Genomic DNA, 13,955 nt, shown 5'->3' on the forward strand with positions numbered 1-13,955 from the left:
AACAACTTCCCGATACTCAAGGACTGATTGGGAGGCAGCTATTACATCAGAATTTAGGCGCTCTTTGCACTCCATTTTAACGACCTTCTCGCTTGCCAATAACAACCCATCGAAGATCCTATCAAATATTACTGCGAAGTCTTGGCACTTTGCTCTTTGGCCAATCATTTTACTCAAAGTATTGAACCCGCCACTTCGGTGGAAAATGCTTTTAATGGGCCCGACCACGGTGGCTGAGTTTCTTGACAAATGACAACTACTCACCACTCATAATCCCACTCCCGTTGAGGACGCCACAACCAATGGGAAGATTCTCGAGCTCTTAACAACCGCTTTAGCCAGCAAGACATCACTGGTCAAGGATCAAATCACCTTTCATCTGCTCTACCACACAAAATGAAATCCAATCCCTTCGTCGTCTAATCGAAGGTTTTCAAAAGATGTTAACGATATAAAGCACCGCCGTGAGTCTAGCCCATCACATTATTGCAGTATCTGTGGCTGAGACGACCATCGCTCTTCCTACTGTCGAGAACAGAACAGAACGGGGCTCGTTATCCTGACAATTTTTGATCCCAGTCTAAAAATCGACGCTCCCAAACCCCGTTTCGAATTCGGAGCCCATCACTGTGGTGTGGACGAAATAATGCACCTCATCCTTATTGCCGGTTTAACGCAAATCCGGGAAAAGAGGATTGACGGTGGTACCAGGAGGAATCCTGCCGTCTGCTATATACCCACGAGCGCTTCCTCCTCAGTTCTCCCGAAAAACGTATCTCCCTGCTTGTTCTTTTAAATGGCACTCCCATTAAATTTATCCTTGACTCTGGAAGTACTAAAATCACACAAATTGCCTATCTACTAGTCTTCATATCCGTCGAGCCGGATCAATAATGCTACGAGAAGCCGATGGTAGCCTTATAACTCTAGACGGTTCAACTAGCATCACACTGAAAATCGGCTAATCTGTTTTTCAAATTGACGCGCTCATTATCGACATCTCTCATCACGAATTTCTGTTGAAACTATAATTCTGCTCTTCCAACAACATTGAAATTAGCTTTTGAAATCTCAAAGTTTCCCTGGGCAATGAAAGCTTTCCTTTGCCCCACCGTATTTTTGATCAGTATAGTAACGTTCGATCCTTCTCCGACGTTATCATCCCACCTCTTTCCGAGATGCCAATCGAAGCTTACGTGCCAAAGCCTTGCCATACTCTTCTGTACCCGAAACATTTGAGCACCATAGACTTCTAGTGTGAAAAACTCTAGCTCAATTTTGGAAAATCCGTGCGTTCATTTGGACTGTCAATCCATCCCATCGCTATATTTTTCTACCCCGTAATTGTCGTATCGCCACCACCCATGAAGTCCCGGAACTCTAACTTATGGACCCAATGGAACCCACTGTCGACACCTACCTTTCGGAGCACTTGAATATCGGTGAGCAACTGTCCGAATCTGAAACGCAGACCATCCGCAGTTCTCTCCAAAAATCCGCATCCGTGTTCTCCAACCAGGAGAATGATCTGGGACGTACTTCTTTGATTACCCATCAAATAAATCACCTTGACGCCACGCCAGTACGTTTTCATCCGTACCAGAAATCGCTTAAGTACTCGGAAATGAAGTTGAGAAACTACATGAAGCTAACATCCTCAAAAACGTGATGGCTTCTGGTGGTTTTGCTTGAATTGTAGGCGCCTGAGTCACATTTCCCAAAAAAGGTACATCCCTTACCACGAGTTGACGATGCACTCGATCGCCTCACTCTCAACATAGCATCGGGCTACTTCCTGGTTGAAGTTTCCGAAACAGACAGGGAAAATACCTCTTTCGTCACCCCAGACCAACAATACGAGTTCAACGTTCTTGGCATGTGACGCTCCGAGCACCTTTCAACGGCTCATGCATAAGATTCTTGGTGATCTAATGTGGAAAGTGGTCGTTGCAAGCTGGGATGATATCATCATATTGTCCTAAGACTTTGCAAGCCATCCAATTAATCTCGATCAGGTATTATCATGCCTGCGTAGTGCAAATTTAAAAATTAAACCTATTAAACTCCTTTGCCAAAACGAAAATTCCATTCATGGGCCACATCATCAGGTAGCCAAGAAATTAATCAACTTGATGAAGAAGGATGCGCCATTAAAGTGGGAATCAGGAGAGAAAGAAGCGGAGTATAATACTCTTCGGCTAAGCTGAAATTATAATTTTTAATGAAGTTTATCGATGGTTCTGTGGTAGAACACTCGCCTGTCATGCAGGAGGACTCGGGTTCAATACCCGACCGAAACTATTGGAATTTGACAATAAGACGTATACCGTGAAAATTTGGTGGAAACCTTGCCATTTGGACGTTAAGACGTTTACCGTAACCCTCAGCACTTGGTCCGTCCCAAACGTCGAAGATTATTCACGTGTGCTCACCATTTGCAACAGAACATTTTAATACACCCAATGACTAAAGAGGGCGCTTTGGGAAAAACCTTTTACCTAATTCCAAGAAACTGCGAACGCAGCGATTACACTTTGCTTCGAAAATGCGAACGCGTTTGCAGCCCGGACGGACAGACAGACACGGTGATTGTAATACCCCTCCTAGGGGACTTCATCACCTCGGTTGAGAAGAGTTGGAATTTTCAATGAAAATTTCGTAGGAAACGAAATGGTTAAGAAAAAGTTATGAAATTATTTATTTTGATAAGAAATTTGTGTACTATTAAAATTTATTTTGAATAAGGATGATGTTAAATCGGCCAATATATGTTGTATTTAATATCCTTGATGTCAGCAAAACCTGTATGTATGAATTTCATTATAATAAGATAATGAATATCTATGAATCAAAAGCAAAGCTGTGTTTCACGGACACTGACTCGCTATGTTATCTGATTGAGACTGACGATTTTTACAAATCATCTTTATTAATTTTCAGACTAGCCTTAAGATCATAGGAGTGCTTATTTTACGCGAGCGAGAGGTATCTCACTCCTAGGCGGTTCGCTCTCGCTACACAGAGCGTGTTCTCTCTTAGCTCAGACTCGATAACTTGGCGCGAGCTTAGGCATTCATTATCTCTTTGCGAGGTCGATTCCCATAATTTCGACGTTGCATTTACATGTTACCTCTTTCGGAACGGCGATCGTGTTTTCGCGAAAAGAGGGAGATGGTATTCTCCCCTAGTGTTCTCAAACCCGGTGGAGGACGCAACTTATTAAATCGGCGTCAGGTTCGCATGCAGCCGCCGGCCTCCCGGGGAAACAAACCTCTCACGGCTTAATAGTGTTGACCAGATAAGCGTTTTAAAAAGTAAAATACAGCATAACCAACTTTCATAATCAAGAAATGTGGGAACTGTTTAAAACATCTTTGAGTTTTCTATCCTCGTTATTTCATTTCCGCGTACTTTAAAATATATCAAACAAGCAATGTGTCATTGTTCAATCTGGTCTATTGGGATTTCAAGCTTTATGTTTTGAACGGTTTCCTCTTGGCAGTAACTACTACTGGTCTCACTTCAATTTACACAGCGCCTCGCTAGGGTCAATTTTCTTCTTCTGATGACGTTACTCTGTAAATAGCCCTCATTAAAATAACTTATGAAAGAATATTAAAATAATATACCTAAATGTAATTAAGGTTGTCTCTATCGATGCAGGTTTTAGATACACATGCTGATAGAGGTAGGAAATACACAAATCAAGTATGCGGCTTATAACGATAAACTACTTTTAAAAATAAACAAACTATTAACCTTACCTGTCCTGTCATAACATGCCTAAGTTACTCTTTCTTAAATAATGTTGCTAGAACAAAGCGTACATTTTGGTCAATAACCCTTCGTTAAGATATTGAATGAGTCACGAGACAGATCGCGTTTTGAAAAGTAGTAAAAACCTCATGCCGTGCCAAGGTTCAGCCTTTCGATTTTCGCGCTAAAAATGACTAGGTATAGGTACTTTTGAATTGTTTTTTTTTTAATAATATTTAGGAAATATGCTTGTGGGTGAGGCGTATTTAAGATGATATCGTGCTACCATGAAATACCAAGTGACTTATGAAACGACCGTAGAAATGATTATAGGGACCACCGTGGCGATCGACCGCGAGATATACTGCTATGTCCGAATATCAACCTGGTTGTCAGCTATGGCAGTATATCTCGAGCAAGGTCACCACGGTGGTCAATGTAAATAATTTATGGGGGCAGTACAGGGGACCCTTCTCAAGAACGGAAAGAGGATAAGCGAATTGTGACTCTGTTGAAAAAGGTCTTAGATATGAAGTGCAAAACCGACCTCCAGCACCCTTCTCAATTGTTTGAAAAGCAGTAGGCAAAATGATCTGCCAATAATTCCCACCAATACAACCCCTAGTACCCCCTCAAATTTTTAGTTGGGAGGGGCGAAAGGCAAAAGTCTTGCTACACCAAGGACTGGAAAAGAGTATGTTAAGATCTTAACATAAAGCTGGCCCTTTTAGACTTGGAAAGAAGCAATAAGTAACTAAAGGCCAAATCAAAAATGTGCTGGCTTATAAATGCAAATATTCATAAAATAAAAAGGACTATCCTTGGTTTATGCTTTATTTTGAATTCTAATCTGGTCTACACTTTGCAGTCGTGAGAGGTTAATTTTTTTCTCTGTGACGTCGGCGGCTGCATGGGAACCTGACGCACATTTAACCCCCTAGCGACTTTGAGAACCATATTAAAGAACAGCATTTCCATCTATTCGCGAAAATACGCTCACCACATCTGCTAGCAATAATCTTTTATACAAGAATGTATACTAGTTATTTAAGGAAAATGTCATCAACGATTAAAGTTTTATTAAAACATTTTATTTCCAAGTTTAACGGAGAAAATTTTAACGTACGTATTTATTTTTTAATATTATTGGCTATTATCCGTTTTGTTTTGAAACAGCGAAGGTAAGTGAGTTATCATCTAAACTCTTCTTCTCACCTTTTGCGTCATAGATACTGATGTCGAGACCCGAAGGTGATATGTTACCACTGAAAATTTATGAAAAAGCGAACCATTAACTTTATTAAAATTTTCGGCTAAAAATATCGAGATAAAAACTACACTTGATCAGTAAGAGTTTTCCAAAAAACGTTCAAACCAATTTTTTGTGCTTTTGTCGCCAGCCCTTCTATTGATTACCATGGTCATTTCGCTTTCCCGAAGAAGGATTTAGTACGACATTTTATTTTCTGTCAAAATTGTCAGCTCTTACATTGCCTTTAGGAACCGTTTAGTCTTTAGTACAAAGTCACTGTCGCGTTCAATACAGGAGTTAACGAAAGGAAAAGCATATTTGTGATATTGAATTAATTGAAACTAGGCCTTAACTGTGATTATCTTCTTTTAATGTAGCTCTTACGTTAACCATTTCAGACCGGGAGTTAGCAACAAAAAACTCACGTCATAGTCTATAAAAATATTTACCCATTTGAACTAAAGGCATTATCACAAAGATTAAAAAAAGGTTTGTCTTATTTGGTGACCAGTGGCGTACATCACTGTCACCATTTACAAATGTGATACTTTCTGCCTTTTTAAATTCAACGAGATATATAAAAAGTATTTCTCTAAATCGTAGTTATGAGTTCCCAAAAAAATCGTGCAAAATAATAAGATATAAATTTCAGGGGCTTCCACAATTTAAGATACAGTTTTTAAAATTAATAATTAAGTTCCCGTAGTATTAAGGAAGTGTCAATTGTTTAGGGTCTGGCTTTCAATATTTTCAACTTTTATACTTTCTGCCCTAATCAATTCAACAAGATACAGATTTCTATAAATTATAGATATCAATCCCCAAAATGGCAAGCAAAATAAAAATATACAAATTTCAGGGTCTTTAACAATTTAAGGTATAGTTTTTTTAAATTAATTTGTAACAAACTTTTTCCCACAAGATATTTACCCAATTATTTTGAAACTTCTCGTCTGGACGCCAGAGTAAGTAAAAAATGTCTGGAATTAAATGCTTTAAGACAAGTATTTTACGAGTTGGAATTTAAATTTTCAATGTAACCTAATTATAACCAACAAAGGTAGTAGATGTTAATATCGGTTAAAGATTAAAACGTGTTCCTGTTTTCCGGATTCACCACGGAAAGGTTTAAAATTATTATATTAATTCTAAGTAGCTCTTTCAAATTAAGTAAAGATAATTGCATGGAACCAAAAATATTAAACTTTTAAAGCTTAAAAGAAATTTATCAGAATCTGATTCGCCAGAGTTCGAATGCAGCGATGGTTTGTTTACTTCTTCTTCTTCCAGGTCGTCTGTTAAGCTTTTTCCAATTTTTAAGGAACACACGGACCTTCAAACCAAAATGAACTCAATCCTTCATTTTTGATATTATCTCAACCACAATCGGTAGGCAACAAAGGATAAATAGGATAAGGTTTTTCTGGATTGTTCCAAATGCTACAAATGTCAATGCATTTTTTCAGATTTTCTTCCAAAACCTTTCTACAGGGTGGAAAGTCGCTCGTTTCGGCAGTTTGAATTTGCTCAACAGACTTTAAAATATTCTTCGGAGCGTACAAACGATGAAAAACTTTATATCGCTCCTCATTTACCAAATCACAACGTCGTTCTCCATAGATTAGGAAAACAAACTTTTCCATTTTATTCATAAAAGAGTCTTGAACTTTAATTGTGGTTCCAAGAGAGCCAACCGCTCGATGGACATTAGGGAACTTGTCAAAAAGACTGGGTGGTCTTACCTTTACAAGAAAAAGAAGCCGTGTAAATACATGAACCCTGGAAGTGATTTGCATAAACTTGGTTCCATTTCCGTAGCTATTAATTTTAAATCGATAAATCTGCATTTACTTTTAACACCAACACCCTTCCCCACCGCAACTTTAGGATTCATGGGATACAATTTTCCCGGAAAATAACTATGACGTCAGTGTCTGATCATCTCACCACTACATTACCGGTTTTGACTTTAGAAAAAAGAAAAAAAAAACATTCTAGAATCTGCTTCTTCATGTTTGCAAAGCAGATCATCTCTTAGTTTATTTCCTTGCGCACTATATTCCTACGCAATTCAACATTAATCTAATCAGCTAGGCTAATACCCAAGGTACCACCTTAGACCTAAGTCATCGAGTTACAATACGTAGAAAGGTGGTGGCAAGCCCATCATGCCACGCGAGCCAACATCTCCCTACACTAATTATTACCGTTAAATGCACCGTGATTATTTAGAATGTCCCGGTGTATTTCAAATTTCTTATCTTAAATGAAGGATTTCATAAAATGTTCTCTTAAATCATCGTTTTGAAAGCCTTTTTGTTAATCTTTTGGACGCTCTTGATCTTCTTCTCGTAAGTCGCCATATTTTCATTGAGGAGAAAATCCTTAGTATTAAATCTAGCGGCTTTTCCTGTGCAAATAATATAAAGATTATCGTCTACCACATTGAAAACGAATGGGTAAATTGCTTAATCTAGAAATTTGAAAATAGATCTTTGTTGTCCTTCAATATAATGGCCGGTCATAGCTCTGTAGTGACATCGTCTTTTTTGTTTAACCCAACCATTCCTTTAGCTGTGTTCACAATTTTGGATCGTGTGTTTCTTATTATTGTCCATCGCAATCTAGTAGAAATTGAATAAGTGACCGAGGTTATCCCAGTTAACATACTGGCCAGAATTGGATTTAGCACGTTTAAAATGGCGTCCCAATTGAAAGCCTTTTAATAACCCTTTAAAAAATTCACCAGTTTTGATCTAATAACGGTAGAGACCAGACTCTTCGATTAATTTCCCGAATGAAAAAATAAACCATAAATATGTGAAAAATAAAGTTAATGAACAGGTTTTCAAATCTTGGGGATTTCTTTTCTCGAATTTGACTTGAAGGCTTTGCAATAGCTAAATCGCAAATTAAAAGTCCATATTGTTGATTGCACTAATCATATATAGCTTTAGTGACTTTTATTGTTTCTTATACCATCTGATGATTCCCGGATGTTTTGTCGCAATTTATTAAATAACATACTATTTGTAATGGCCTTAAGTCAACAATGGTGACCAAATTATATCCAATCCACATGGTATGTTATTTCGTTCAAAGGACAAGGATATCACTCAGAGAAGGTCTCTTCTTTCAGCTTCAAAAAAGTAGGTGGTTCTTCAAAATTTTTAAAGTAGAAAGTATTTTTCCAACTGATTTACAAGAGTTGCGACCGGAGCGCGTTCAATGCACTCGAAGTCTTCACATTAGTTTTGAAAACAAATTCCAACAGTTTCATTATAATTATCGAACACGGTACGAAATTAAATCATTTTTCGCTATTACGCCCTCAATAATACAGGACGTTGATTCAGATATATCGGTCACTAACTGGGTGTCAAATTCTTTGGCGAGGTATAATTTAAAATGTGATCAAGTCTGTTAAGTAACTCCATGTTCTTTTGTTTCCCCTTATCATAAAAACTTGTAGAGGTTAGCGGTAAAAGTAGTGTAGGGCGCTGTTGCCTCGCATGGCATGAAAGGCTTGCCACCACCCTCGTACGCATTGTAACCCTGCCACCTGTTTAAGACATTAAAAGTCATTCGATGACTTTGGCCTAAGGTGGTGCCTTGATTATTAGCCTAGCTGATTATTATTATTCTTTAGTGTGAGAATCGGGTTATTCCTTTTTTATGTCTGAAAAATTGCCCTTAGAATCACATATCCAGATTTTTCAACGTAATTGTCAGGGTCATAAGATTTAAGTTCCTCGCGCAATGAAATTACCGCCGATTCAGAAATTATATCTTTACTGTGTATAAAACTTTGTTTTAGCTTTAAGGGGGTAAAATACCATATTACCAGTGATGTGCTCAATAAGATTATTCTTAAGAGGTTGAAGTTGGTACTGACCGTTATATAGTGAATCGTTAAATTCTTCTTAGAGAAGCGAAATATAAAGAGAGCTTAATTCGTTTGCTGGAATTACATCCTTTACGTCAATCACTTTTCTCTGAAATTGGTCTACAAGAAACGAAAATACTTTCTGATGGGTTTTTCGAGATTGAAGTACCATAATTGGGATCAGTTTTCTTTTGATGGACAATTTTGGTGCGTTATGAGAATGAAGCATGACAACAAGAATGGTAACATACTTCGGACGCTACAAAATAACGGTCACCGAGAAATGAAAGCAACTTGTGATCATTGATTTTATTTGCTGCTTCACCTATGGAGAATTCCAAGCATTTAGTGCGAAACTAAATCAATTGTTGTATTTGGTAGTTTATCTTCTTGCCCTGTTTCCTGCCGAAAACACACCTTGGGAGTCGTTACTTTTTTTCTCTTGAAGAAAGTTTTTCTTACTTGTCTTAAAGCACTTAATTCGCCTTAATGTTTGTCTATTCTTGCGTTTCTTATTCCTGGGGTCCAGAATAGCAGTTTCAAAATAATTGAGTAAATATCTTGTGTGAAAATGTTTATTACAAATTAATTTAAAAAACTATACCTTAAATTTTTATTTTGCTTGCCATTTTGGGGATTCATATCTATAATTTATAGAAATCTGTATCTTGTTGAATTGAATAGGGCAGAAAATATAACCGTTGAAAATATTGAAAGCCAGACCCTAAACAATTGACACTTCCTTAAAACTACCAAAACCTTGATCGGTAAGAACTTTGTTGGAATTTTACTACTAAACGTCTCTCATCGGCTACAATTTTTAATAAGTACCATGAAGAGCGGAGCAAATTATAGAACAACATTTTGAAGTTCATTTATCAGAATTAAATACTTATATAAAGGGCTCCATATTTATTTGCGGATTTTGGACATTACGGTTTATTTTAAAGTGTAAACCAAATCACGAAACTCATAATTTGACACTATCTCTTAAAGCTAGTTATTTTTGGTATTTTGTTTATAAAAGACTTAATGCTTAGCTCAGACCTTTTATCAACACGAGTACTAGTTATTCTTTAAATAAATGCTAATTTTTGAAAAGTCCATATCTTTTAAATGCCGATTGAAATGGCATCTATTTTCAGTATCTAGAAGCTTTAAAGGTGCTTAGTTACATAATATTAGTTAAATTAATATGTAATCTACGATTTATTATTTATGAGAGCTTTGAGTGTTCTTTTAAAATTTATATTCACATAAAATATTTAATATTTTGCGAATGATAATGAATAATCATATGTAAAAGCAGTCTACGTTAAAAGACAAACGATGGCGCTATGTAGATTTCTCCAGTGTCCAAAAGTGAGCAATATTTTTGTGTGACGTTGCGAGCCCCAGTAGAATTTTGTTTTAAATTATCTCTTAAGACACACAAACATAAATATTTATATTGTAATTACGTACGTGATTCCATAGTTGCAAATAATTAATTGTTTGTGAAATGGTGGGTATTGTTCAGTAACGTCCGTAAAAGAAGAACAAGAACAGCCAACTCCAGTTGTTTGAGCCCATATCAGCTACAATAAAACAAATTCTCAATTCGGTTATATCAGGCATCAAGTTTTTTTTCTAGGTATTGTACATTTATATATATATTGTTGATGATATAATAAGCAACGCGAGTCGTGATGCAAGGGAGTGTTATAGATCGTATCTTATTAACTGAGTCTATGCATGCTTCTCGGTCACGATGAGGAACTGTAAAGAGAGACTGAGAACGATAAAGCTCCTGGATTTAAGGTAAGGGAATGGCATTTAAAATATCAGCTCGATATTTTCACAGCTGACCGGTTAACTCGGAAACTACTGATATCAATAAAACTAAAGAACAAATGTGTACCCTTTATGTGAGCAGGCCAATAAACTTCAATATAAATTCTTCACCTTTATTGCAACGCGGTTTGAGAGTCCGTCAAAAATGCAACGTTTAAATACATATATCAAAGTCGTAACAAGCAACACAGTGGTATATTAGAACAACATGTGGGGGGATAAAGGGGTATACGGGCATGCGTGCGCAGATACGGTTTTTATTGATAAGATATAATTCTAATTTGGATCATGACTCAGGGTGCCCTTTAATTTAAAACCTTAACCCACTTTATCATGATTTTTTTTGTTTTTAAAGCACCTTATTTATGTGTTCGTGTTTACATCAATTTATAAATATTTAGTTGCAGTTTTTTCTAATTGAAATTTTGTAATAGACTTTTCAAAAACGCAAATAAATTATTTGGGTAGCTACTTGAAATTTTTAAATTTAAACAAAATGTTTTTCAATTTTAAAATAGTCTTCTTCATTGATTAGCTGAGGTCAAAGTGTCATATCTTTTCGCCTCGGTGGAAAACGTTTCCTATCACGTCAGCTCTACACATCAGTTGTAACGGAGATTTGACTTATCCGATTATTTAAAACAGTTTAATATTAATTTTTATGGAAAAACCATCTTATTTCAAATTAAGTGCTTCTTTAAATTAAAATTTATATAATTTTAAAGTTATATATTACAATTATTAAGTATTTGATTACTCACAAAATAAAAATTCATTTCCATTAAATAAAGTGTAAATATGTGTAATTGTTGGTCAAATACCCATTGAATGCCAATTGAATTAAATAATGAATGTAGCTGTTACCTGAGTAAAGTGTCCAGTGGTGCCTGCGAAAAATATTTTTAAATCATCTCTGCATTACCAAGGGGTAATTATCTCGCCGCGATACCCCACGAAACCCCCCCCCCCCTGGTCCAAATTATCTCATACAGCATAGAATCAGCGAAACCCCACGATACCCTATGGGAAGTGATATCCTTGGTCTCAGTTCTCTCATTTCAACTACTACTCTCATGGCTTAATAGTGTTGACCAGATTAGCGTTAAAAATACAGCATTACCAACTATCATAATCTAGAAATCTGGGAACAGTGTAAAAAGCTTTGAATCTGCCATCCTCGCTATTTCATTTTCGCGTATTTTCAAATATCTCAAACGGAAATTCAGTCATTCTTCAATCTGGTCTTTTCATTCCTTAGGTGAATGAATCTGAGATTATTGCCTCTTCAGTTTTCGAATAATCTTAGGAATTTTTATGTTATAACTCTATTGGGATTTCAAGCTTTATGTTTTGAACGGTTTCCTCTTGGTAGTGACTACTTCGTTAACTTAGACCGCGCCTCGCTAGGGTCGATTTTTTCTGATGACGTAACTCTGTAAATAGCTCTCATGAAAATAGCTTATGAAACAATATTAAAATCATATGCCTATATGTAATTAAGGATGTCTCTATCAATTCAGGTTTTAGAAACACATGCTGATAGAGATTGGAAATACACGATTCAAGTAAGCGGCTTATAACGATAAACTACTTTTAAAAATAAACCAACTACTTACCTTCCCCGTCCTGTCATAACATGCTAGTTATTCTTTCTTAAATAATGTTGGTAGAAGAAAGCGTAAATTTTGGTCTATGACCTCTCGTTAAGATATTGAGTGAGTCACGAAAGGAGAGAGAGAGCGCGTTTTGAAAAGTTATAAAAACCTTATGCAGTGCCAAGGTTCGGCCTTTCGAGTTTCGCGATAAAAATTACTGGGCATAGTTACTTTTGAAGTGGTTTCCTGTAATGTATAGGAAACATGCTTGTGGGTGAGGCGTATTTAAGATGACAATGTGCTACCATGGAACACCAAGTGACTTCTGAAACGAAAGTAGAAATGATTCACAGTGACCACCGTGTCAACCGAGCGCGAGATATACTGCTATGTCCGAATATCAACTTCATAGTTAGCCATAGCAGTATATCACGATGGTCTATGTGAATAATTTTTTGGGGCAGCTCATGGGTCCTTCTCAAGGAGGAAAAGAGGTTAGGTTGGCGAGTTGGGACCCAGTTAAAAAAGATAAGATGTTTTTAGATCTGAATTGCAAAAACCAAACGCCAGCAAACTAATCGAAATTTTTGAGAAGAAGTTGACAAAATGATCTGTCAACGCCCCCCACTAACCCATTTAATGTTTCAGTCAGAGGGGCGGAAAGCTAAAGTCTTGCTACACCACGGACTGGAAAATAGTTTATTTAAAGCCTAAAATAAAGCTGGCCCTTTTAGATGCATAAATAAGTAACTAAAGCCAACTACAGAAATGTACCGCCTTTTAAATGCAAATATTTATTAAAAAAACAGTACTACACTGGTTTTTATGCTTCATTTTGAAGGCTTATCTGGCCTACACTATGTAGTCTTGAGAGGTTATTTTTTCCCTGTGACGTCGGTATCTGCATGCGAACCTGACACCGATTTAATATCAGCGTCCCCTAGCGGCTTAAAGAACAAAAGGAGAGAACAACATTTCTATCTATTCGCGAAAAAACGCTCGATACCTATGCTATCAATATTTTTTTAATACAAATGTATACTATTTATTTAAAGAAAATCATCAACCATTAAATTTTTATTTAAACATTTTATTTCCAAGGTTAATGGAAAATCTTAACATACGTTTTGATATGTTAATTACCTAACCCGTTCATTCTGAATAAAATATATTGTACCAGTTCTCACTGTCCTGGTTTTGGTTCAGGTTCTGATCATCCGGTGATTTATCGAAGGTAAGTGAGTTATCATCTACACTCGTTGGCTCACCTTCTGCGTCATAGATACTGATGTCCAAGCCCGAAGGTGATATGTTACCACTGAAAATTTATGGAAAAGCGAACCATTAACCTTATTAAAATTTTCGGCTAAAAATATCGAGATTAAAACTACACTTGATCAGTAAGAGTTTTCCAAAAAAAAATTAAACCAATTTTTTGTGCTTTTGTCGCCAGCCCTTCTATTGATTACCATGGTCATTTCGCTTTCCCGAAGAAGGATTTAGTACGACATTTTATTTTCTGTCAAAATTGTCAGCTCTTACATTGCCTTTAGGAACCGTTAAGTCTTTAGTACAAAGTCACTGTCGCGTTCAATACAGGAGTTAACGAAAGGAAAAGCATATTTGTGATATT

This window comes from Leiobunum rupestre, chromosome 1 (genome assembly GCF_980474605.1).
Source record: "Leiobunum rupestre chromosome 1, qqLeiRupe1.1.hap1, whole genome shotgun sequence".
Classification (NCBI taxonomy): Eukaryota; Metazoa; Arthropoda; class Arachnida; order Opiliones; family Sclerosomatidae; genus Leiobunum; species Leiobunum rupestre.